Raw genomic sequence first — 9,684 nt, 5'->3', positions numbered from 1 at the left:
GGTAGGTATAGGACAGATGTTAGGTGTAGGTTCTTTACTCAGCGAGTCGTGGGTTCATGGAATGCCCTGCCAGTAGCAGTGGTGGACTCTTCCTCATTATGGGCATTTAAGCGGGCATTGGATAGGCATATGGAGGATAGTGGGCTAGTGTAGGTTAGGTGGGCTTGGATCGGCGCAACATCGAGGGCCGAAGGGCCTGTACTGCGCTGTATTCTTCTATGTTCTATGTTCTATGTTCTATAGTTCATCCCTTCACTTGTTATTCAGTTGTTGACACTTGATCACCTTCAGAGACTTATTTTTCAACACTCCACTCACACAATTTGTATGATCTTTTGATCTCTCTGGTTATAAATTCTGCATCAATGTGTCTTTTTTCACTTTACCTGATGAAGGAGCAGCACTCAAAAAGCTTGTGATTTCAATTCAACCAATTGGACTATAACCTGGTGTCATGGAACCTCTGAACTTGTCCACCCCAGTCCAACACTAGCACCTCCACATCGTGTGACTGTGTCAGAGAATGAATGCCAATGTTTCTAAAATAAAAAAAATCCATCTGACCAATTGGGCCAAAACTCTTTCTGGGATCTGACTTGTCCAGCTGGGACCATAAGAACTGGAATGTGGATCCTGTGACAGTGCCGCACTCCTGCAGGAGTGCATGGAGGGAAAAAGGAACTCAGAGATGGGTAACAAGTTTAAATTGTTGAAAGAAGGAAGACAATGCTGAAGCATGCAAAGTGATAGATGTGAAGAGACGGTTTGGAAAGTAGCTTTCTGCGTTGACAATGCAGATGAAATGCTAGAAGCAACTTGCTTTCCAGTGAGTGAGCAGTAATTCACAGTCTGTTTCCAGTGGTGTCAAAAGGAACAGATTGGTGTCTGCACAATGGGTGAAAGTGTTTCCGAGTTTTAAAATATATAATTGTAACAGCTGTTCCAGCCTGACACACAACTGGCTGCAATTGAACACCATGTTTACAGTCTTTACTTGCAATTCTTTCAGTCCCCAAGCAAACTTTGGAAATATTCACAAACATTGAATAGAAACAGGGTGCAAATGTAGAAAACGTGATCATTGATCTCATTACCGAGGCTGGTATGCTGCTGCCAAGGAGGAGAAACAGGAGAAAGAAAGAATACACGAGGGAGGAATATTTATGACCAAAAATGTTTGAAGGTACATTAGAATTTCTTTAATCAACACATAATATGCTATTGTACAAACATAAAACAGCATAAGACAAGGGAAACATTCTTGCAGTGAAATGCAATCAAACCATTGAGTAAACAGTGCGGGCTGAGGAAACAATGCAGGACTCAGCCAGGGCCCCATGAGAGAACCTTCTGATGGGTCTCTGAGTTAACTTTTAGCTCCTCAATCAATAACCACAAAGAAAACAAAGATGATTTCATCTCAATAAGTCATAAATTTAAACTTTATAGAATTGTAGAAGCATACTTTACTGAAGAGACCCTTCAGCCCATCAATATGGAGTTAATCTACAGGAGTCCCACTTTCCCACACCTCGAATGTTTAATATTTCTAAGTTAAGTAACACACAAAACCAGGTTATAGTCCAACAGGTTTATTTGGAAGCACTAACTTTCGGAGCACTGCTCCTTCATCAGGTGGCTATAGAACAGGATCATAAGACACAGAGTTTATAGCAAAAGATTACAGTGTCAAGCAAGTGAAATGATATATTGAACAAAAATAGATTTCTGTTAAGTCTTTATCTTTTAGAATGGGTTGCAGGTTTTAGTTCACTAAGATGTAAATCCCAGACCTTCTTTTAAGTCACATTCCTGAGATAACTTAATAGAGTCATAGAGATGTACAGCACGAAAACAGACCCTTCAGTCCAACCCATCCATGCTGACCAGTTATCCCAACCCAATCTAGTCCCACCTGCCAGCACCCGGCCCATATCCCTCCAAACCCTTCCTATACATATACCCATCCAAACGCCTCTTAAATATTACAATTGTACCAGCCTCCAACACATCCTATGGTAGCCCATTCCATACACGTACCACCCTCTGTGTGAAAAAGTTGCTCCTTTGGTCTCTTTTATATCTTTCCCCTCTCACCCTAAACCTATGACCTCTAGTTCTGGACTCCCGCACCCCAGGAGAACAACTTTGTCTATTTACCCTATCCATGCCCCTCATGATTTTATAACCCTCTATAAGATCACCCGTCAGCCTTTGACGCTCCAGGGAAAACAGCCCCAGCCTATTCAACCTCCCCCTGTAGCTCAGATCCTCCAACCCTGGCAACATCCTTGTAAATCTTCTCTGAAGCCTTTCAAAAGTTTCACAACATCTTTCCGATAGGAAGGAGGCCAGAATTACACGCAATATTCCAACAGTGGCCGGTGTCATCTGCAAACTTCAAGAGTATGAAGGCAGTAGGAGTATACTTAAGAGGGAAATCAGGAGGGCAAAAAGGGGACATGAGATGGCTTTGGCAAATAGAGTTAAGGAGAATCCAAAGGGGTTTTACATTAAGGACAAAAGGGTAACTAGGGAGAGAATAGGGCCCCTCAAAGATCAGCAAGGCAGCCTTTGTGTGGAGCAGCAAGAGATGGGAGAGATACTAAACGAGTAATTTGCATCTGTGTTTACTGTGAAAAAGGACATGGAAGATATAGAATGGAGGGAAATAGGTGGTGACATCATGAAAAATGTCCATATTACAGAGGAGGAAGTGCTGGATATCCTGAAATGCAGAAAAGTGGATAAATTTCCCAAGACCTGAACTCTGTGGGAAGCTAGAGAAGTGATCGCTGGGCCTCTTGCTGAGATATTTGTATCATCGATAGTCACAGATGAGGTGCCAGAAGACTGGAGGTTGGCTAATATGGTGTCACTGTTTAAGAAGGGTGGTAAGGACAAGCCAGGGAACTATAGACCAGTGAGCCTGGCGTCAGTGGTGGGCAAGTTGTTGGAGGGAATATTGAGGGACAGGATGTACATGTATTTGGAAAAGCAAGTACTGATTAGGGATAGTCAACATGGCTTTGTGCGTGGGAAATTATGTGTCACAAACTTGATTTACTTTTTTGAAGATGTAACAAAGAGGATTGATGAGGGCAGAGAGGTAAATGTGATCTATATGGACTTCAGTAAGGCATTCGACAAGGTTCCCCATGGGAGACTGATTAGCAAGGTTAGATCTCATTGAATACAGGGAGAACTAGCCATTTAGATACAGAACTGGCTCAAAGGTAGAAGACAGAGGGTGGTGGTGGAGGGTTGCTTTTCAGAGGGTTGCTCAAAAACTTCATGAATCTATGTAAGATTCTGTAAATCCCTTTTTTAGATTAGAATCAGTCCAAACATTAGGGCATAGACGGCCTCACACAGGGCAGCTCACATCTTCAATGCATTTTCTAGACCAACATGACACCAATTGTTAAAGTTCACTTGAGAATGTAACTTTAAAAACGTTCTGTGATTTATATATGAAAGAACTGAATCCAACATGTTAATTCTAAAAGATGAGAAACTTAACAAACGATGCAGGTCTTTTTCAATATATAATTTCAGTTACATCACACTGTAAACTTTTGCTATAAATTCTGTGTCTTACGATCTTATTCTGCACAATCACCTGATGAAGGAGCAGCGCTCTGAAAGCTAGCATTTCCAATTAAACTAGTTGTACTATAACCTGGTATTGTGTGGTTTTTAACTTTGTACACCACAGTGCATCACTGGCATCTCCAAATCATGAATAAGCATTTAGGCAGACACACAAACAGGCAGAGGGTAGAGAGATATGGACCATGTGCAGTCAGATGGGACTAGCTTAAAACAAGATCATGGTCAAGACAGACATGGTGGGCAGAAAGCTTGTTCTGGTGCTGTACTATTCTATGTTCTAACACACTGTGACCCCGCAATGCAACCACTGCAATCAGTTAAGGGCAGGTCCACCCACTGCTGCTTGTAAGAGAGTTGCACAATTTTGACTTATGGACCAGGATGGCGAATATAATTGAATGAATCCAGGTCAAAATGATTTGTGGATTGAAGATGAACAGATGGGTGGTGGTGTTCCCCTGCATCTGCAACCCTTGTGCTTCGAGGTGGTACAATTTTTGGATTTGGAATATGCTATTAAAGGATACTTGTTGCAGTCCATCTGGTAGATGATAAATACTCTAATCACTGTACCTCCATGATGAAGGAGTAAATGACAAAGAGAGGACAGAGGACCGGCCTCTGTTCCAAACTAGCGGAAAGGGGTGGGATCTCGGCTCCAAAACTCGTGACAGCTCAGCTCATACAATTCGTTAAAAGTGTGAAGTTAGAGTCTGTCTGTATTGTAACCTTGAGTCAGACTGGATCTATTTCCAAAGTGGAATTTATAGAATATTGCTTGGATTAACTGCCTGCATTGACTCAGAGCCTCATTCATGATGAAGGGTTTATGCCCAAAATGTCGACTCTCCTGCTCCTCGGATGCTGCCTAACTTGCTGCGCTTTTCCAGCACCACACTCTCGACTCTGATCTCCAGCATCTGCAGTCCTCACTTTCTCCTGCCTGCATTGACTACCTGCATGTTGTGCCTTTTTTGAGCAAAATAGAATGTATCTGCAACTATAATTCTGCAAATGCAAATTCACCCCATAGACTTACATGTGTGTGCACGTGCATGAGAGACAGAGAGAGAGAGAGAGTGAATGTATGCGAGTGTGTCCATGTGAGTGCGTTTGAGAGAGTGTGTGTTTGCATGTGTGCCTGCTGAGTAAAGTGTGTGTATGTGATGGATTATAAGCCTGTGAGAGGGTGTGTGTGTGTGTGTGGGTGTGAATGTTGGGGGAGTATGTGTGCATGTATGAGAGAGGGTCTGCATGAGTGTGTGAGCATGGAAGAGTGTGTGTGCATATGTGTCTGTGTGTGTGTCTGCGTGTGTGTCTGTGTATGTGTGTGTGTTCTCTGTGTGTGTGTGCACGTGTCTGTCTCTGTATATGTGTGAGAGAGTGTGAGTGTGTGTGTCTGTGTATGTGTCTGTGAGTGTATGTGTATTTGTGTGTGGTTGTGTATATGTGTGTCTGTGTCTGTGTGTATATAGTGCAGTGGTCACTTGTAGTGTGACATGAACCCAAGGTCCCAGTTGAGGCCATCCCCATGGGTACTGAACTTGGCTATCAGCCTCTGCTCGGCCACTCTGTGTTGTTGTCTGTCCCGAAGTCCGCCTTGGAGGACGGTCACCCGAAGGTCCGAGGCCGAATGCCCATTTCAAATGAAGTGTTCCCCGACTGGGAGGGAACACCCCTGTCTGGCGATTGTTGTGCGGTGCCCATTCATCTGTTGTTGTACCATCTGCTTGGTCTCGCCAATATACCATGCCACGGGGCATCCTTGCCTGCAGCATATGAGGTAGACAACGTTGTCTGAGCCACAATCTGCAGGCAGTCAATCCATGTAATATTTTTATAAATTCCTATATATTAATGAACCAAAACCTGCAAACCATTCTAAAAGTTGAAAGACTAAGCAGCAATCGAGGTTGGTTCAATATCATTTCAGTTGCATGACACCGTAATCTTTTGCTATAAATTCTGTGTCTTATGATCTTCTAGTGTTTCCAAATAAATCTCTTGGACTATAACTTGATGTTGTCTAATTTTTAACTTTGCCCAACACCAGCTCTTCTACATCATTGATATTTCAAGTCCTCATTTTGAAGTTGTGAGGCTTCCCACCGCACTCCGTTCAGGATAGTGTATCCCTGCGCCCTGTGGCTGAAAATGGGTTTCCTCTAATCCCCTCTAAGCCTTCATTTTCTAATTATACCAACCCTACTGTTATTGACCCTTCCAGTAAGGGGATGGCTGCTTTCAACCCAAACTGTCCATGGCCCTAATAATCGTATCCACCTCTATCAAATTCCCTCTCCGCCTTATAAAGAACCTGAGCTAATCCAGCCTCTCTTCATCGCTGAGCTACCCCATCCCAGGCAACATCCTGATGAACCTCCTCTGCACTCCCTCCAGTGCAATAACATCCTTCCAATTGTGTGGGACCAGAACAGCAAAGGGAGTGATAGTAGGCGAGGGAAAGAGAGAGTGAGAGAGACAGATAGTGTCACTGTGATAATATTCATTTTAATTAATAATTACAGAATTGTAAAGCTAGCCGTAGCAATGGTGACTGGAGGTTATCATCAATTTTAGTTAAAAAGTCAGCTGGTTCCTTTCAGAGGAGGAAATCTGCCATTTTGGGGCAGCACAGTGGCTCAGTGATTAGCACTGCTGCCTCACAGCGCCAGGGATCCGGGCTCGATTCCTGCCTCAGGCGACTGTCTGAGTGGAGTTTGCACATTCTCCCTGTGACTGCATGGGTTTCCTCTGGGTGCTCTGTGTACAGGTTAGGTGGATTGGCCGTGGGAAATTGCCCATAGACTCCAGGGATTTGCAGGCTAGATGTGTTAGCCGATGCTGTTCGGAGGGTTGGTACTGACTCAATGGGCAGAATAGCCTGTTTCCACACTATAGGATTTCAATGGATCCGACTCCAGCTGTGGACTAACCAAAATATCGTTGTGAGAACTTACTGCACACAAATTAGCCAATGCTGTTCAGCAGTGACTCAGGTATGTCCTGGTCTTTGGGACATATTGAGTTAGTGCTAGGGCTGTGTGTATAAATGATTGTTTCCCCCCTCTGTTTATGGTGGAATAGTGTTTTCACTTTTATTAAAATACTCGCTGGTGAGTTTATTACCTTTGCTTGTTTTAGTGGAAGGGCTGCTCAGGTCAGGGATGAAGTGGTAACAGTGGTTTGTGAATGTGTTTTATCAGTGTTCCTCTGCTGTGCATCAACAAACAGATGTTAGTGATGGATTGTTGGAGTCGGGAAGTGAGTTTGCTGGAAGCATTGGTCTGATGTTTACACACTGCCTGTGGTGAGAGATTAACACAACGAGACTTCACGGAACAGCCTGAACAGCCAGAAGAGGAAATTATAGACTCTGAACTGATTTAAAATTTACAGAATAGCTACCTGGTACTAATAAGGGCTACATCACACAGTTTCAGAAAAAAGCAGCAAACACTTTTCTCTCTCTCGTGGGATGTGGGCACCATCCATCTCTAATTGCCCTGGAATTTAGTGGCTTTTGTGAAAAATGTGGAAGACAGTTAAGAGTCAGCTACATTGCTGTGGTCTGGAGTCAATTGTAGACCAGACCAGGTGTGATGGCAGTTATCTTCCTGAAAGGGCATTAGTGAACTGGATTATTTGCTTCCAACAAGTGATAAGGAAACCAAGTATATAATTTCCAAGATTGCTGACACCATAAAACTGAGTGGGATTGTGTTATGAAGATGTGGGTATACTGTACCTTTAAGATATTTAAAAGCTAGCAGAACTACCTGACAGAGTACCAAGTGTTCTGAACAAGATATAATGTAACATTTGGTCGATCAACGCGATTAGCTGGTTGCCTAGAGATGACAAAACAAATTCAATCAATCAATTTAAATTATACCCTGAAAAATACCAAACTCCAATCCAGTTTGAATTGAGTATATTGACAGTCTTAAAAGCCAATGACACAATCCAATGCTTTGGGGGGTATAAGACTGGGGAAAATCGAACAGCTGAGAGGAGAACTGCCAAGCCACCAGCATCTGCCGGCTTTATCGATTAGCGATCTGTGAAACAGAAATCCCTAAGAGGAAGAAAAGAAGACAATGGAAGATATAAAGATAAGATTCAACATCTGGCTGGTAAATTTGGGTAAATCTTACCATTAGTTTTATCAGACTAGTGCTGTAAAAGGGAAAGTAAAAGATAGGTTTGGGATAAATAGTTGTTGGCCTCTTGAATTTTCACAGATTACTGCATGGGATAATTTCTTTCTGTGTTACTGGTTTAAATTAAGCAGGAGGGTTTACCCCATGATGTAACACTTTTGAGTTGTGAGGTGGATGCAAGGGGGCTTCTATCTGAGTTAGAAAAAATTGTGTGAGTGGGCAAACATATGGCAGATGCAATACAATATGGCTAATTATGAAGTTATGCATCTCAGAGTGAAAAACACTAAGGCAAGGTAATATTTAAATGGTAATATATTGGGAAGTGTGGATCCACAAATGGATCTGGGTGTCCTTGTCCACCGGTCAGTGAAAGTAGGCAGGTAGCTGCAACAAGCAATTAGGAAGGGAAATGGTATATTGACCTTCATTGCAAGGGGATTGGAGTTCAGAAGTAGGGATGCCTTACTGTTGTTATACAGAGCCTTGGCTACCCCACAGCTGGGGTATTGCGTGCTGGTTTGGTGTCAATAGGCAAGAAAGGATGAACCTGCCCTAGAGGGAGTACAATGGATGTTCACTCGGGGATAGCAGGAATATCCAATGAGGAGAGATTGGTACAACTGGGCCTGTCATCACGAGAGTTTAGAATGATGAGGGGGAACTGATTGAAATATATAAAACTCTGGATAGACCAGATACAGTGAGGATCTTTTCCCTGGTTAGAGAATCTTGAACCCAGACACAGTCTCAGGATGTAAGGTCGAACAGTTGGGACTGAGCTGAGGAAACATTTCTTCATTCGGAGGGTAGTGAACCTGTGGAAATCTTAATCACAGAATGATGTGGGGACCAAGGCACTGAATATATCTAAGATAGAGAAAGATAGATTTTTGGACTGTAAAAGCTTCAGGGGAAAATGAAGCAAAAGTGAGGATCTGACTTGAAGACAGAGGATCAGCCCTGGTCAGACTGCATGGAGGGACAGGCTCGGGCGGCTGATCAGCTTATTCCTGCTCCGAGTTTCTGAGTTCTACTAGCCAACATCTTTGAATTACTAGTCCAGGGACATCACCATGACAGCAGCATGTTCCCAAAATTAAGATGACCTTCGCCCCCACATTACTATTGGGAAGTGACTTAAAATATCACTCATCATTTCTACACTGCCTTATTCATTTTGGGGTGTGGGTGTCATCGATAAGGTCAATATTTATTGCCCATCCCTAATTGTCCTTCAGCAGATTCTTCATAACAAATCAATGGCACCACTCAATGGCCAATAACGAGCTGTGTTGTAATGTTGTAATGTTGTAGAATCGAGTTGTAATGGAGGAGGTGTATGCTGGCCTTGGCTTGTTTCAGTGAGGAGATCGGAATGGTGGCTATTCACCCTTTGGGTCTAGCTCAGTGATTGGTTGACAGTGCATTTACAGAATCGAGTTGGTTTTGTTTTGTGTAAACAATGTACAAACGGGGCAGGAACACGCCTGATTCCAAACAACATGGTTTAAAGTCTCTGTCAATGTGATCTCACATCATCGAAGGAAGCACAGTTACTCACACTCTTCCTGTCATTAACTTTTGATACGACAAGTGTTTCTTTTTGTCTCAGCATCTCTGCCAAACCCGAACAGATTCATTGACATAAAAGAATATATTATTAACTTTTCATGCTTTCAGGACAATTGGGATTAGGGAAATCCAAGCTGCTCTGTCTGTGACCATCCCAATTATTTCAGTTAATCCAGCCACTTTCTCAAAGTTATGGTGTGCTCCAATTCTGGAACTCATCATTTCTTGTCAAACACTCATAGTGTATCCACACTCACACACTCACACTCACACTCACACTTTCACACTCACACTTTCACACTCACACTTTCACACTCACACAGTCACACTC

The sequence above is a fragment of the Chiloscyllium plagiosum genome, chromosome 20 (assembly GCF_004010195.1).
Source record: "Chiloscyllium plagiosum isolate BGI_BamShark_2017 chromosome 20, ASM401019v2, whole genome shotgun sequence".
In the NCBI taxonomy this organism is placed as follows: Eukaryota; Metazoa; Chordata; class Chondrichthyes; order Orectolobiformes; family Hemiscylliidae; genus Chiloscyllium; species Chiloscyllium plagiosum.
This window is presented reverse-complemented; position numbering follows the sequence as displayed.